General features: G+C 37.2%; 1 protein-coding gene across 1 annotated transcript in view; it reads right to left on the bottom strand.

The window, feature by feature from the left end:
• The window catches only part of LOC135141365 (protein qui-1), a 34,746-nt gene extending 19,641 nt beyond the window's left edge, over positions 1–15,105 (bottom strand). Inside the window, exon 1 of the mRNA XM_064072413.1 lies at positions 15,013–15,105. The gene's annotated coding sequence lies outside the window, so the exon portion shown is untranslated. The remainder of the gene's footprint in view (positions 1–15,012) is intronic.
• Between the last annotated feature and the right edge of the window lie 261 nt (positions 15,106–15,366).

Below are 15,366 nucleotides of genomic sequence, written 5' to 3'. Positions count from 1 at the left end.
GGAGGCTGAGAATCCAGTCTTTGCCTCATAAGAACCTCCGAGCTTTTTTGTCAGTATTTTAACCCCAGAAGAGAACAGAATTTTAAGAATAGACCGAAATATACCACCAAAAAATCATCGATAATGTATAAGTTTGTGTTAAGTCAGCAAAACTACATGCGCAGTGTTAATTAATGGGGCGTCCCGTTTCTATATTCAGGAACGTGTTGTTTATTTTCATAAATCCCAGTTTGCAAAATTTAATTTATAACGTAAACTTTTGCTAGTGAGACGAAACACGTAATTGTATCGAAACGAGCAATAATAACAAAGTAAGTAAAAAATATGGACGTAATAATGACAGTAATGACTGTTATCACTGTTGATGCATGGTCTTGAAGGTTGGAATATTCTACCCTAAAAAAATGCGTAGGGTCATAAAGATCAAATTCGCATCAATCCACATCTGAACCACCTGATACCCTCGACGCATTTTATCTCAGCAATTTAGAATTATAAAATACCACGATATGGGTTTGTGTACATAATTTACATATCAATCAATCGCGTATCTGTTTAATTATCACTTGTATCAGGGAACACATCCCGTCTTTTGTTTCACGATGTAATAAACCGTCAGACCGTTATTGGAATGTCTGAATCAAGGCATGTTTTAGATGCAAAGTCGAAAAATAAAGTCGATATGTTGTTAAGCATAAAGCCACGAAGGGACGAGTATCAAAGTATTTCTTAGTCTTTCTTGGCATTTAATATTTTTCATATTTGATACTTTTGACGTTTATAAAAGGAGCGAGAATAAATGGAAGATTAAAAATCAGAAGTAGAAAATAAGTTCTAAACTGTTAGAGAATTACGCCTCCGGTCTGCTTTTCCCTTTTGATATTTCTGATGGAGGATGCAATCGGTTGCCGTCAAAGTAACGAAAAGAAATTGAAACATGCCATGCATAAATTCTGCAATAGCAACGACAGCACGAGAAAGGGTTGCGAAATAGATGTGAAGTCGGAAGACACACGAGGAACCTAAAACAAAAGGCACGGTCGTAAAGTACAAAATAAAGTGCCTGGAAGAGATGATTTTTTAAAAACTTCTGCTTCATATATCGAGAAAGAGTGTTATCAGAGTTCGTGAATGGAGCACGTACCTGTTGACTCATGCTATAGTTTAAGGAAACTTTCCATCTGATATTGCCATTTAGCACCGTTCTGGCTCTTTATTGCTATAGTGCTTATCAACCATCTACTATTTCCAGCACTATGTTTTGGCCCGATTAAAATCAAAACAAAACGTTGTAGTTGGTGGCGATTTTACAGGAGATCAGCCACCGATTAGACTAAAAGCTCCAAGTGCTGAGTGAAGCAGAAGCCGCTTATGTCACGTAATCGGTTTTCTTGGCTCGGATAGTTAAGTGTAGGATGTCGTTCGGAATTGGTTGATATCAATTGCCAGCATCTACGCCGAAAACGTTGTAAAATTTACGATTTTTACATTCGACGATGTGTCGATACATGTTTCGATGTCGTGAACCGGTCCCATTCAATAGCTGTCGGCAGTCGTGCATAGCACGCGCGATAATGATCCTATATTTCTGTTAGAATGCTATCGCAGGTGGCGAAACGTGGCCCTTTCTTCACGATTCTCAAACGATGCGAAAATCGGGAACAAATCGCCGCATCAGTGCGTCTAAAAGGGAGTCCTACGAGAGATCGGAGAAGTCATGTTGGCAATTTTTGGCAGCGCGGAATTGCTCCAGGTTAATCTTGTAATGAGTAACGGTGCGTGAACCTGTGCAAAGGTAGTTTCCACTGTGTGTACATTTATGAGGGCTTTTAGCAGATTTGCGTAAAATCACGACGGGAATCCAAACCGACGTCCCACGAACTTAAACAGCGACAAATTTATAAACCACTCTTCCACACACAATTAAATAATTAATGCGCGGACAGCGCTTTCCTACGGACCGCCAGTTTTGGATTCGCCAAGCGTAAATGGGCAAATTCAACTAACATGACTCTATAGAATACTAATTGTTCCCTAATTAACACCAAATATTATGAGTTCTGACGCCAAATTTCACCAACTGACAATGTTTTGTTGACGTCAAAGGCTGATTTTTGAGAATTCAATTAATGCGCAAGAGCGCACATTAGTGGGCAATTATCAGTTTTGTTTACTATACTTCAAGTCAACGTAAGTTGACTGATGGTTGGTGAATTGGCAAAGCATAAATCCCCAAATAGTTTTCAGAGTGCTTACGACGTCGAACACGGTACTTGTGATAGCGCATCGTGCTCAGCCTTAAGCAGATGAAGGGAATAATTTTTTAAACAAATATTTATTTTTTTGTTCCACGCTATTTATATAATTAAGTCTCGCCGTCTCAACCTAAGTAAACGAACGGTTAAATAAATAAATAAACAAGGATAATCTCTCCCCTCTTTGTTCCGCAGCACCATTTTAAGAAGTTACAGATCTCGTGTGGCTCAACATTTCAAATTCACTTTCTGAAATGGACAACTCGAGTAGGGAATCGGAATCCTGCAGCTTTTTATATGTTAAGACCTCAAACTTACAGTAAGTGTGTTTAGATTGACCTACAATTCACGATTCTCAGCTGTAGAGCAACTAAATATTTACATTGGCGGTAAGAAAGGTCTACGGCTGAATAAAACAGGTGTATACACATATTTGTGATTCCCACTTACCTTACTTTAATTAGACGAAGCAGAATCGTCAAATATTTGGGACGCCGGTCTATTGACTGAACGAGAGAACGTTGATCAGCAGCTTCATGAAATTTTTAAATATTCTGGCGGATTTATTGATTATAACAGGTGCACTACGTGTCTGTGGACTCAGCGTACTCTATTATTTTAACTAACATATAATTTAGAACGTTGTTATTTAGCATATCGTTGGTTTAAATGGCAAATTCTAGTAATTTAGATAAACAGCTACACGCTTTATGCATTTTCAAACAAATCCTTCCATCTAGACGAAAATGCGTCGATGCTTAATCAAAGTCAATTAAATGTTTCAGAAAGCGGGTTTGCACAGAACCGGTGGAACCGGTTCTCGTCTCCGCATCATTAAACCGGTTGTACCAATTATCTCCAGTGAAGATTTTTTGTCGGATGTTTTTAACACTCTGCGGTTGTTGCTGCGTCCGGCGTATACTTGCTTTCACGAGATGGCGTTTGCTGCGTCCGAGGTTTTTCGCAAAACTCCGCGTGGTGCCATAATTCCCTTAATAATGAACTTGCACGTACAAGTTAGATTGATGATTTGTTTAATAAGTTCGACGTGATAACTCAGCGTTTTAAAATAATACAAATATAACGGATACTGGAAGCGATTTTTTCTAGAGACTTGGGGTTTTTTTAACCGCAAGAGAGGCCATAAAATATTTGAGCTGGTGTTATTAAAAAATGTTAACACTGCTCCGCGATTTACGGAGAACGGGAGTACAAAGAAAATATTTACGCTGAAATGCTGGTGATATTAAATTTAATCAAGAGCTTGCTGAGCGAATAAAATTTAGCCGCGAATTCAGATTATTTGTTAGAGATACTGCAGGTATGCGTTTGAAAGGTCTTTGCGAATAGAGGTGGTCATACGGCTGCAGTGCGTTTTTCAAACGAAACCTTTGCGTTCGTAACATGTTTAGCCTCGGAGTTCGAAAAAACAAATGCGGTTGTTGTGTAGAATTTTTTCATTAAAAACTCCCATAATTTACCCGGGATGAATAATAAATATCCGCTCTCTAACAAAATTGAAATTTATTGCCATCACTATGAAATAAATAAAATTTTTCACGTTTTAGGCAAACAACTGCTTAAGGATTCAGGCGTTGCACGAAGCCTCACTTTCCCAAAATTAATGACTTTATTGTTTGAAAAACAATATATTGGCAATCTTGTAAGTGGGGAAGCTTTGTCTTGGCTTGTCATATCATAACTGTCAATAAATCTAATTTAATTGATATTTTTCGGCGCAGGGTTCGCCGGCGGTTATGGATCGATGATGGGCGGGTTATCGCGATCGAAAATAAAAAGGCGTTTGACGTGACTGTACGTTTGTGTGAAACAAGCTTAAAGTTAAAACAATACGAACGTTATCGCGGAATACGGAACAGACAGGCGTATTTTTTTAAGTGGTGGCGTAGCAGCCTTAAAAGGGTGTCAGCTTTTGAAATTCTCAAGTCCACTCGACTCAAAGGGGCTCCATTTTAATAACAATTTCGTTGCTAATTAAATCCGTATTTAGCAAATAAGAGACTATTCAAAGTTGCGCCAATCTGAGACCCTATGCGGATTTAATTATTACGTGGTCAATTATAACCTACTTGTTGAATGGAGATTTTCATCACGCGATGCGTGTTAGTCTTCTATACAAATTTTTGGGTCCAATTGATCAATAACGTGTTGAATATGTTAATTTGTGTGTAACACATATAATTAATTAAAGCGACAACGTGTTATTATATTTTAATAAATTTCGAGTGACGCACAAATAGGGTATTCCACCCTTTTGAAACCATCCCTCGCATGCGGTAGCCTATCGTGACTTTTTTAAATAACAATAGTATTAATAATCATCACCGGCTACTATTAGGACTCATGGGGCACGGGCCACATCAAAATTTCCGTAAAAATATTACTCAAACTGGTGCAGCGCTTCCTTGCTTGCTTTGAATACGCGCTTGGTCGCATGTGACGTCCATTTGCATACCTGAACCAGGTCAGACATGAACGGCGAAAATTCGGAAATGGGAGCCTAATGGATTGCCCATTGTGCGCATAATTAATCCCTCAAATACAAAAGAAAGTCTTATATGCCGAGACGGATTAGTTCTGCTATGCGTAATAGACGTCAAATTAATCGGCTTTTCCCAATTGTATGATGGATGCTTCATCGATTTTCTAAATTTCCCTATTTCAGCCAGGTTCTGCGCTCTACTACTCGTCCCAACTAATACTTTTACGAAATCTTCAAAAAAAAAATCAAACGAGACGAAAGGGAAAAGCCGCTACCGCACACTAAAGTAACCTAATTTAAATACCCTTAGGCAACATTTGCAGCCTCAAATAACGCTAATTGCGGCATAAACTAGAAGGTGTCATAGGGTAAATGTGCCATAAGGCAATTAAATTTAATCCTCGAACTGACGGAATTGTTACACCTTGAAAATCGGAGTCTCGACACCGTTTCAAGTACATACCATATTTCCCACTTCGAAGTTTTATCCGACAACGTTTTCGTTAGTTTTTCTACTTTGAAAGTAGATCCATTATTGAGTGTTGAAACAGCTAACACATCGCTAGTTATTGTGGAAATTCTAGAAAAAGCAAATCATCGATTAACCCTGGATCAACTTCTCGAACTTCAACTCCTAAGCAAGTTCACATCGCCTTAAGCAACATTGTTCGCTCCATTACCTGTAACAATTTAAATGGTTTCCATTTACCGTTTGTACGTAAAATTGAGGCTGTTCAGATTTCCTCCGAGCTACATCGCTTTTTACATTTTAAAATTTGGAAGATGAACATTAGCTTACTCTCAAACAACGATATTTAAAATGCCTCCTGGCACTGTGAAAAGATTATTGAATTTTTAAAATGGACGTCTTGCTGCATTGTGGGAAAATTTCAATGGCGCAGATTTTCAGATTATAATTAATCTTTTCTTTACTTTACAGAGGACATTTAATCATTATTTTCGACTACGTTCATTCACTACGCTAAACGCGTCAAATTTTCGAATATTCTGATCTCATATATGCCGACGAAGGCACAGGTGAGCATTTGAAGCTGCGACATGTAAAACATTAATCAATCACGAAATTTTCTCATAATGGGTTCCGATCATACTTGACGAAAAGAAAGACGTGATTTTCGTGAAAAAATATTTCAAGGGAATGTACTGTTAAAGGAGCTTCATGCTCTATGCTTAAATTGATTACCGCATGTTCTAGATTTTAGTTTACGGAATAATAATAATCCACGGTAGGTTAGCGTTCCACATTGTGGTTAAAAATCAAGGCGGACTCATAAACCACAAGTACAGGAATATGTTATTTTACAGATTAGAACATTTTGAATAGATATTCCTAAGTGACACGCACATAATTTTGTTTGGAACTGTATAAAACCCGATACTAAATCCTATAAATTCCCGTAACTGCTAATTTGACATCAGATCCTCAAAACATTGTTGGAAATACTGGCTTTATTAAATTTAAAGGGGGTAGTATACTCGAAAGCATTATTTTAGCATCCACTACAATTTTATGACGTGATTATGAGGGGTTAGACAGTAGGTAGTAAAGTTATTTACATAGTAACAAAGCTTTGTTTGCCCTATTACTACCCTTTTTAGTTACAGAACAGCTTTGCGAGCCATCTCATACAAGACCGTGCGTACCACCAGTGGAGGGGATGCACTTTTGGTATAAAACTGTCCGCACAAAGTTCAAACGCCAGCGGGGATCAACCGTTCTCCTGGATTTAGCTTTCTAAGCACTTTGAGGTCTTAGATCTCGGTGTGGGTCTTAACTGGGTTGGCTGACTCCTTCGGAGTCGAATCGTGGCCATCTCCTCGACCATGTCTAGAATGACTGCACCCTCGTTAAACCCAGCCTAAGGTTGCCCTTGTCAAGACACGTTCTGTATATTAATTCGCTAAATTCCTACACCCTCATCTCCAGGACCTCTTTAAATCTGTTCTCGACTTGTACATTTATTTTGTAAAATAAAAACATCTTGTCCGGCGTTCGTGGAAGATTTTATGGAGTTTTATTGCTCATCGATTGATGTCCATTTCCACGGGAAGCAGTCGCTTCGCATTGGTTTTAACACACATTCACACTGATTAAAACCAATTAAGCGTGCATGAGTCTATTGCGATTTTTCAGGGTGGTCGGTTCCACGTTTGTGTGTTATTTTAAAAAAAAGAGTGCGTTGGCTGAGGCGGTTCTTTATATTTACAAATCAATTTGAGGCGTAAGCCACCCTTCTCAGATTTTTGTATAAATTTTCCGAGTGTTGCAAGTGGAGAAAAGAGCGATGCGTTGCTTAAATTTTCTCCATATGATTTGCTAATAAGGCTTCAGTCGAAGAGCGCTCCAAGCGGATGATTTATTCATCGTTGCAACAAAAACTAGAAATTATGCGCGTTTTTGCGTTCGTTTGAAAAATGGAAAACTGCGATGTTTAATTCTACTTCTTCAAACAAGAAACTCAAATAACTCCTTCGTTGTAATGGAATTAGTGGATGCATTGAATACTTGATGTAACTTGAGAATAATAAGACAAATATTGATTTTGGCTAAGAGTGTAAAGTACGAAAACTATTTTGTAAATAAAGCAGTCTGGGTTCGGTGCGGGATAAATTTCAGCGTAGCACATGTGCTTAATTTGAAGAAAATTGGTAGAACGCATGGGAGTGGAGTTTTTTTGAGCCATATTAACGGGAACATGATTAGTGTAATGTATTTACGGCGGGCTCTTTTAGCAAGCTTGTAACATTGTTTTAAGTGGTTTATGACTTGGTAATTCGGTCGTCAAATGAATAACCGTAAAACTGAAAATTTCGAGCAAAAATAAACTAACGCGCCTGATTTTTTCGCCTGCAATAACTTCACCTGAATTTATTTTTCGACAAGCATATTGCGTTGGGCAGAATATTGCATCTAAAACTTATCTCTAATAAAAAATTGTTGCATCACGTAGAAGGACAAAATATTTGATTACAGTATTGATAACGTGGATTCTTTGCGTGGTTAAGAACCAAACTCACGTTCAAATGCGAAAAATACTTTTCGACCATCGTATCTTTCCAAACTGGTGTCAGCAGTCGGATGATACTGCATATAATAATCAACAGGACAACATAGTACTGATATTCCATCAACTACACGTTCTTAACATACGTCTTCAATAAAATCCCACTTCTGACACCAATTTGTAAAGATTCCGGAGTTTCTTACAGAATTAACATGACGATTAATAGAAAGTATTATCGTTTATGAAAATATGAGGTTAGGGCTGGTTGGTGTACTTTTCAACACGTCATTAAACTTAACTTTCACCACATATCGATTGTGAATCAATAAAGTGGAACAAAATTTGGCATATCGTTGATGCAGCTGCGATAATAAATGAACCATATACGTATATAGTAAATGAAAAAATATTTATATTTTGTTGGAAACTTTTGCGTTCAATCCCGGAATCGGAATCCTGACATTGCCGTGGTTGGAAGGGTGCTTGTAGGCTCTCGTCGTCGTAATAAAGAGAAACTTTTCTTTTCCAAGTGTAATCTGTCAGGCTGCGGCTAGTAATTTCCCTGTCAAAACGCCCAATTGAAAATCATTTATCCCGAAAGTTGTAGAATTGTGAGCGTCGAGTGATAAAACTTTTCCAACTCGTAACGCATTTTGGTGGATGCGCCGGACAAAGCCTGAATATTAACTCGGGCATTTAAAAGGGAATAACATAAATTCCGTGAATGGTGTGACAAAATCGTGTTCCATCCTCCTATATCAACACCTCTCATTTCCATTGAGTCGCAGAAAATTCCTTTGACGAGAAGCGTATCACGCGTTACTTCAGCGACAAATTAAACTTGTGTGAAGCTGTATAGGACAGGTGTTCGAGGATTATTGCATCGCTTAGAAACTCTCTTGAACCAAATTCTAATCCCCGATCTGATAATTGGATGTTGAAATCGGAGCCCCGATTCTTGACTCGGCGCGATATTCCGCTCATAGTTTGGAGGCACTTAATGTGAGCGCAATTAAAACGCGTTAACTGTCCATTAAAATATTTTCCAACACGAAAAATACATCAACAAGCTTCATAAATCAATTACAAAGTTACGGTTACGACAAAACCCTGCGGTTTAACTCGCATCAATCTCGATTTTCTTTCAGTTTTGATCAAATCATTTTCACTTTATTGGAAATAGTTTTTCCTGAGCAGAATAGGGAAAGATTCCGACTTAAACAGAATAGAAAAGAGCAAGAAAGTACTTTCTGAATTCTCTTCCAGAAAGTTATCCATTACAAATCTACCTCGTACGTAACTTTTTCTTTATGACGAGAGCGGCCCGGATCTATTCAGAAACGTTCCGACGAAATACAATGTACTAAAACTGCAAATAACGCGATATTTTTCGTATACCGAAACACATTTTCAATTTTATACAACTCTGAAGCGGGCACTTATCCTGTGCTGCCGAGAAGCGGATTCAAGCTCTGTTAATTGACATTCTAGGCAAATTGTCTCGCTGCGAATCGGATGATTCGTCAACGGCAAAAACACGATTTTTGCCCCAAATAATAAAAGAATCGGCTAAATTAAACCGACAGCTGACAGAGTTCGTTAGTTTCCTTTACGTGGCTGCACTGAAACGCACAATGCGTGCTTTAATACACGAAAAACACATATACCATAATGTAGATTTATGCAACAAATGGAAACAATAAGGGAAATATAAATGTAAATTATATTCCATAATGCATGCAAATGTTTCACTACAAACTATTAATAATTCCAGCGTTGTCCGCTTACGTAACTTCCACCACAATTTTCCATGTCTTTTTAACCGTGCTAGGGTTTTTATGGCCGCCGGTTTTTTCCAGAACTAATAAAATCTACAATTGATGACTGATTCTTCCACGATCATTTTTTACAGACAGAGAGTAAATATTTAACGCAAAATCATTTTCTGATTAGATTCGCTTGTCTTTTGTTTCTTTTGCGGTCACGTGAACGAGAGAAAACACGCCAGTGCTGAATTAATTATCCTAACGACTGCGCCAATTAAAAACTGCATTAATTTTTGTAACTTTTAAAACAAGATTCTTGCGAATAATGTTTTAATTAAATTATGTCTGTAATTCGTTCTTTTTAATTGCAACCCTGTCGAATTTTTTATAAATGCTTTTTGCAAGACACCTAAACTCTATATTACATTTTTCCGAGATAACTAATTGTTTGTTGCTTTCTTTTTCTACGTAGCAACTAGATTAATAAAATAAAAATGCGTTTAATTAAAATTTGCTTTGAGCAAACTCAGCTGGATTTTGAACTATTTACTTGAAACGAACTGTGAGAAACTATTTAGAAAGAAGTCCATAAATGTTTGATAGCGGAATTTTGACTCCAATGCGACCGTAACGGTTTTGATCAGTTTTATCTTGAAAGCAATCTTGATGAGAATGAAGTCTGAACTTTGGTAGCTGTGTACTTAGTTCTCACGAGAAGTGGAAAACTCGCTCCTTGGGAAACTTTGCGTTACGGAAATGTTTGCAATGCGTTTAACAGATCTTTTAAATAAAAGTATAGAAAGCGGAACGTTTGTAACTTTTATTAACACGATTATTCTTAGATGCACGTATTGACGTTGGTTTCATTGTTACGACTAGATTTAACCTTGTATTGCTTTGTCGGAATGAAATGAGTTATGAAACTGCGGCTGGTTTTAATACAATTTAATTCCGGTTTTGCTTCGATTTTGAACTATGACAATACTGACTATTGTGTTCTGAGAGAGGAATTGCTAGACTGTCTAAGTTGTCTAGATCAAACGATCCACTTATCAAAACAAATTAAACTCTAATTGATTCCGTATTCGAATTGGTGGATGCCGAATAAAAACACGAACGCTAATACTCTCAGAATGTACACATCAAAATTGAAAGATTTTTTTTATTTTGAAACGTTTAACCACCCGAAAGAACATAAATTCTAAAATGCAAATCAATGAGATCAAACAACAGAATCCGGAATTCTCCGTGAAATCATCGATTTTATCTTCCCCTATATACTCTGCGGGTTGTACAAACATGTTTTATCCCTTTTATAAATGCAGGCTTTCAAGTAGCTAATTAGTGCGGTCCAAATTTGAACAAAAATAGACTTTAATAAAAAAACGTTTATAAAATTTATTTACCCGGAACGCAATTCCCGAAGCCTTGGGAGCTTTTCAATTTCGAAAATTCTTAGCGCATTGTTGGAGGCGAAGTAAATAATAAGTGAAACAATTATTATGGCTGGAGTTAAATGTTTGGTTGCGTTTTATTGAAATAATTTTCGGTCGTTCAATTTCCTCTTTGATAAACCCACTGGAAAATTGTAATTATTAGCCGGAACTTTATACTCGAAATCGTGCCGGTATTAGCCTGAAATTGCACGGACAAGGTTTTGTTTTTCTCTGTTATCTGACGTGCGTTTTATGATAATATAAAACTGACCGGCACCGTAAAAACGGGCTATTAATCAATAAGATCGACTCCAGATCGCTGGCTTGTGTGCTAATTTAATTAAATTATTATTTAAAATAATCCCGGGGCAACACACATTTCCCCAAAAAGCAATTATTTGCTCTGGAAATAATGACCGTTCGTTTAACACCGCATCCGGTGAAATATTATTAGCGTATACTGGGTTTTTATGACTAATAAAAAAGTGTCAATAATGATAGCCTCGGCACACATGACGTGAGGACTCGGGGTGATAATTGCCATTGTTTTAAATTTTATGAACAGGATTTGAGATACTATGACGGGCTTAAAAATGGACGGTAATAATTCGCTAAAAAGGATACAATTAGATTGCTCAATGGCGATTTTAACGATTTTGAAAGTTTTAATAACGTCTTTAAAAGCAACTTTGTATCCTAATGACTGCTCCAGTTTTAGAGTCAAGGCAGTCAGATTAATCTGCCAACTTAAAATATCTCAATTTTCAGCGATACCGTTTTTACACTTACGTAATAAATTATGGACGAATTAAAACCATCTTCATTTTGTCTACACTACCTGATTATACTGTGCTTATGTAACGTATTACAGTACAAAGGAAATTGTATTTTTTCAACTGCGTGTCGGTAAATAAGACATCCATTTACCGTCATCTACAACTCGGTGAATTTTCAATCATAATGTTACGTTCCAACGTTATTATGTTATATTTTATTAACTTAATTCAAAAAAACGATTCTTTCTTTTTTTTTTAAACATAATTCAGCTTTAGTCAATATTGCCACGGACGGAAAAACAAACAAATGCGAAAATTCTCTCTACACATGATATAATTTTTAACTTATAGGTTTCGCATTAATTCGTCACTGAAATGTGGCACACGATATAGAGCAATAAAGTTAATGAGTTTTTCTGGCAGATTCCCTCAAAGCCCTACGCTATTTCAAGGGATTTCTTGACTACTTTGTGTTTTCTTTTAATTGTATTCACCACTAAACCTCCACGATCAAAGCTTCAACATTTCGTAAAATTCGTAGGGCACAAAGTTGAACCTCGAGATCAATCTCGAGATTATTCTGCAAAAAATTTAATAAAGAATGTGCGAAAAAAGTTTAAATTCGCGTGAACGGAGACACTTTTGTTTGTTCGATCATCAGCTGGCGCAGTCGTTAGGATTACCATTACCTGTCTGAGATCAAAGACGTCATTACCAACACCTAAAGCGGTTTATATCCTATAAATGCGTAAAGGATTAATATTTAAGCTTTATCGTTTAAATTACTTTAAATCATGATCTCAGCTTTGATCCCGAAACACTATTTTTGGAGCTTAAAATCGAAAGCTTTTGAAATTTTGTTTGTACAAGAATTACTTTTATTTTAAGTTGAGATTACTTGATTACACAGTGTAATGTGTCAATATGTAGTTTAATCTAGAATTGTGTTGCTGTTTGTAATGTCGGTATTTTTGTACCTACCTTAAATAATAATGTTATTTTCTCAAGATGTGAACACCATAAAAAAGGTATTGTTTGTAATAAAAAATTAAATAAACGTCCTTGTTGTCTTTGTTGTCTTCGATCAAACAGTTTGTCTCAAAACAATATCGGGTTTGTGTCCTTTAGAAGGTTCTGTTGGGTATTATTGGAAAATGCTAAGTTATATGTATGTGGATAAAAATACAGACATTGAATTTCGAAATAAGACAATTTGATAACGTCGCTAATATTACAGAAAAGAGTCCTTTGTTTCTTAAGAACATTAATCTCGAAATTCAAACTTTAATATGGAATCTTCAATGATTTGAATTCTCAAAGTTCAAAACTCCTTTTTAAGTACAATCGAACAAATTAGTGCAAAACGAAACAAGTATCTTAAAACTCGAAGCTGTGAAATTTAACGACGGATATTTTCTCTCGTAAATTTTAAAGTCCCCATTATATTTTTAGAATGTTAAGCTTTCCTAAAAACGAAGTTGATTTGATTGGGTTATCCTAATGACTACGCCATCGATGATTAACTAATGTCTAAATTTTAACCGGAAGCTTCGACATTAGTTAGTTAGAAATCATTTTTGTTTTAAAATTTGACTAATAATTGATTTAAACAAGTTTCCATATTTTGACATTGTTCAGCTTTTAAAATTTTAAATTTCAGTGTTTCACAAAACTTGGCCCTGGTGTCAGTAAACGAATAATACAGCACCTATCAAATTCCGTACGAAATTCAAGCCCTGAAATCAATCGTGTCGGAGGAGGGTTTCGAAGCTTTTACTTCTAAATCTAAATATATGTTGCACATTAATATCAAAATGTTATCATTAAAAGTCAAAGTTGGACACTTAAAATTTGGTAGAAGTCGAAACTCGTTTTTTTTTATATTAGAGCGTTGTCAGTTGCAGCAAATAAGTTTTACTATTTTAAACAACAATAAAAAAACAAATTTTAATTAAAAATTGAAATATCCTAACGACTGCGCCAAACGATGAGCGTCACTTCTTTAATTTTTCAAACGGAAATGGTGATATTTTTGATATATAATGTATAATAATATTAAAATTTGATCTTCAAAGGTCAAAGTTGAGGTCTTCAATTGCTGAAAAAGTTTTCCTGACAACTTCGGAAATGAAAAATTCGGCGTTGTGAATATTACACCGACGGGGACTTTGTTTTAAAAAATAATTCTCGGCATTTCGTATTTTATACACCGACAAAAATTATTACAATTTTGGCGAAACTCGGAACTGTTTTTTTTTAGAGATGTTTACGGTTATCTCGTCAGTCATAGTAAACATTTTTTTCTATTTCAAGTACATATCGGTAAAAATAATTGGATTAAAAATCGAAATATCCTACTAACTGCGCCAACCGATTTGAATTTTTCGGGTGCAAGTTTTAGTTACCGTGCGTTGAAGTTTTGTTTTTCCGCGTCATCCGGTGTGTGTTTTATGGTAATATAAAACCGGCCGGCTACTGTAAGACCGGTCTATTAATCAATAAGATCGACTCCAGATCGCTGGGTTGTGTGTTAATTTAATTACATTATTGTTTAAAATAATCCCGAAGCACGCATTTCCCCGTCAGAAAGCAATTATTTTCTCACGGAATAATGAGCGTTCGTTGAAGCCGCATCCGGTGAAATATCATTGGCGAATGTATGGTGTGCAAGAGGCGAAATATTTTTTGCGGCGGTTGCGCTCGGAATTCGCGGAGCGCCTTTTCCGTGGCGATTTCTGAGTTAAAACGCAGCAAAACACCAATAAAAACTTTTGTTTTGCTAATAAAAGTTAATTGTTGGGCGACAATTGCCGGTTTAGCTTAAGTCAATAGTGCGTTAGTCGGTCGCGGCGGGCGCTTTTTTTGTTTTGTTTAATAAAGCGAAAACATCTCCCCGGTCTATTTTTGCGGGCTGTATATTTTTATTTATAAACATTATCTTAATAAATTGTGGAGCGGGCGCATAAAAGAGATTTCGGGAAGATAGGCGGTAATGAGCCGGCGTTTGCCGGTTTGCGAGCGGCGGCAAAACTTGTGCTTGCCACATGTCCCAAAAATCCGCCCAAGTCTGCCGGTGCGAAAAAAAACGAAATATTCGAGTTCGCTCGCTCGTGGCAAAGTTGCGGCACTCACAAAACTTCGCAAACAAATCAACTCGCGACTAGTCGAGAAAACGCGCCGCTTTCCTTGCGAGAAAACAAGTTTTTCCGGCGCGAAGCCAACTCGCCTCGGAAAAAACAAACTTTCTTACCTGAAGTGCAGAGCGACCTGGGGCAGCGGAGCGCAGCGATGACGCCTCTCGACGGTGCTTTTCGACACTGGCGGCAGCGTCGGTTTCGCTGATGACGCCGTCCGGGTGTTGAAGATACCGGACGGCGCACATTGATTTACGCAAGCGCCACAGGTCGGCCCTCACCTATCGATACACCTCGTGCCGTGAAAACCGCCTCCGAAACGCCAAAATCTCGCAAACTCCCAAAAACGGCACTATTGTCGCCGCGAAAACGCCGCCAAAATTTACACGTACACGTGCGCTGCCCCCGGACGCCCAGGCAACCCAGAGCGCGCCGTCAGATTCGAACCGCGCCGAATTCACTTGTTGCCA

This window comes from Zophobas morio, unplaced genomic scaffold, assembly GCF_036711695.1.
Source record: "Zophobas morio isolate AGI-343-1 ecotype UQ-CSIRO unplaced genomic scaffold, CSIRO_AGI_Zmor_V1 ptg000044l, whole genome shotgun sequence".
Taxonomy (NCBI): domain Eukaryota; kingdom Metazoa; phylum Arthropoda; class Insecta; order Coleoptera; family Tenebrionidae; genus Zophobas; species Zophobas morio.
Note: the sequence above shows the minus strand (reverse complement) of the source record. Positions and strands in the feature narration are given on the sequence as shown.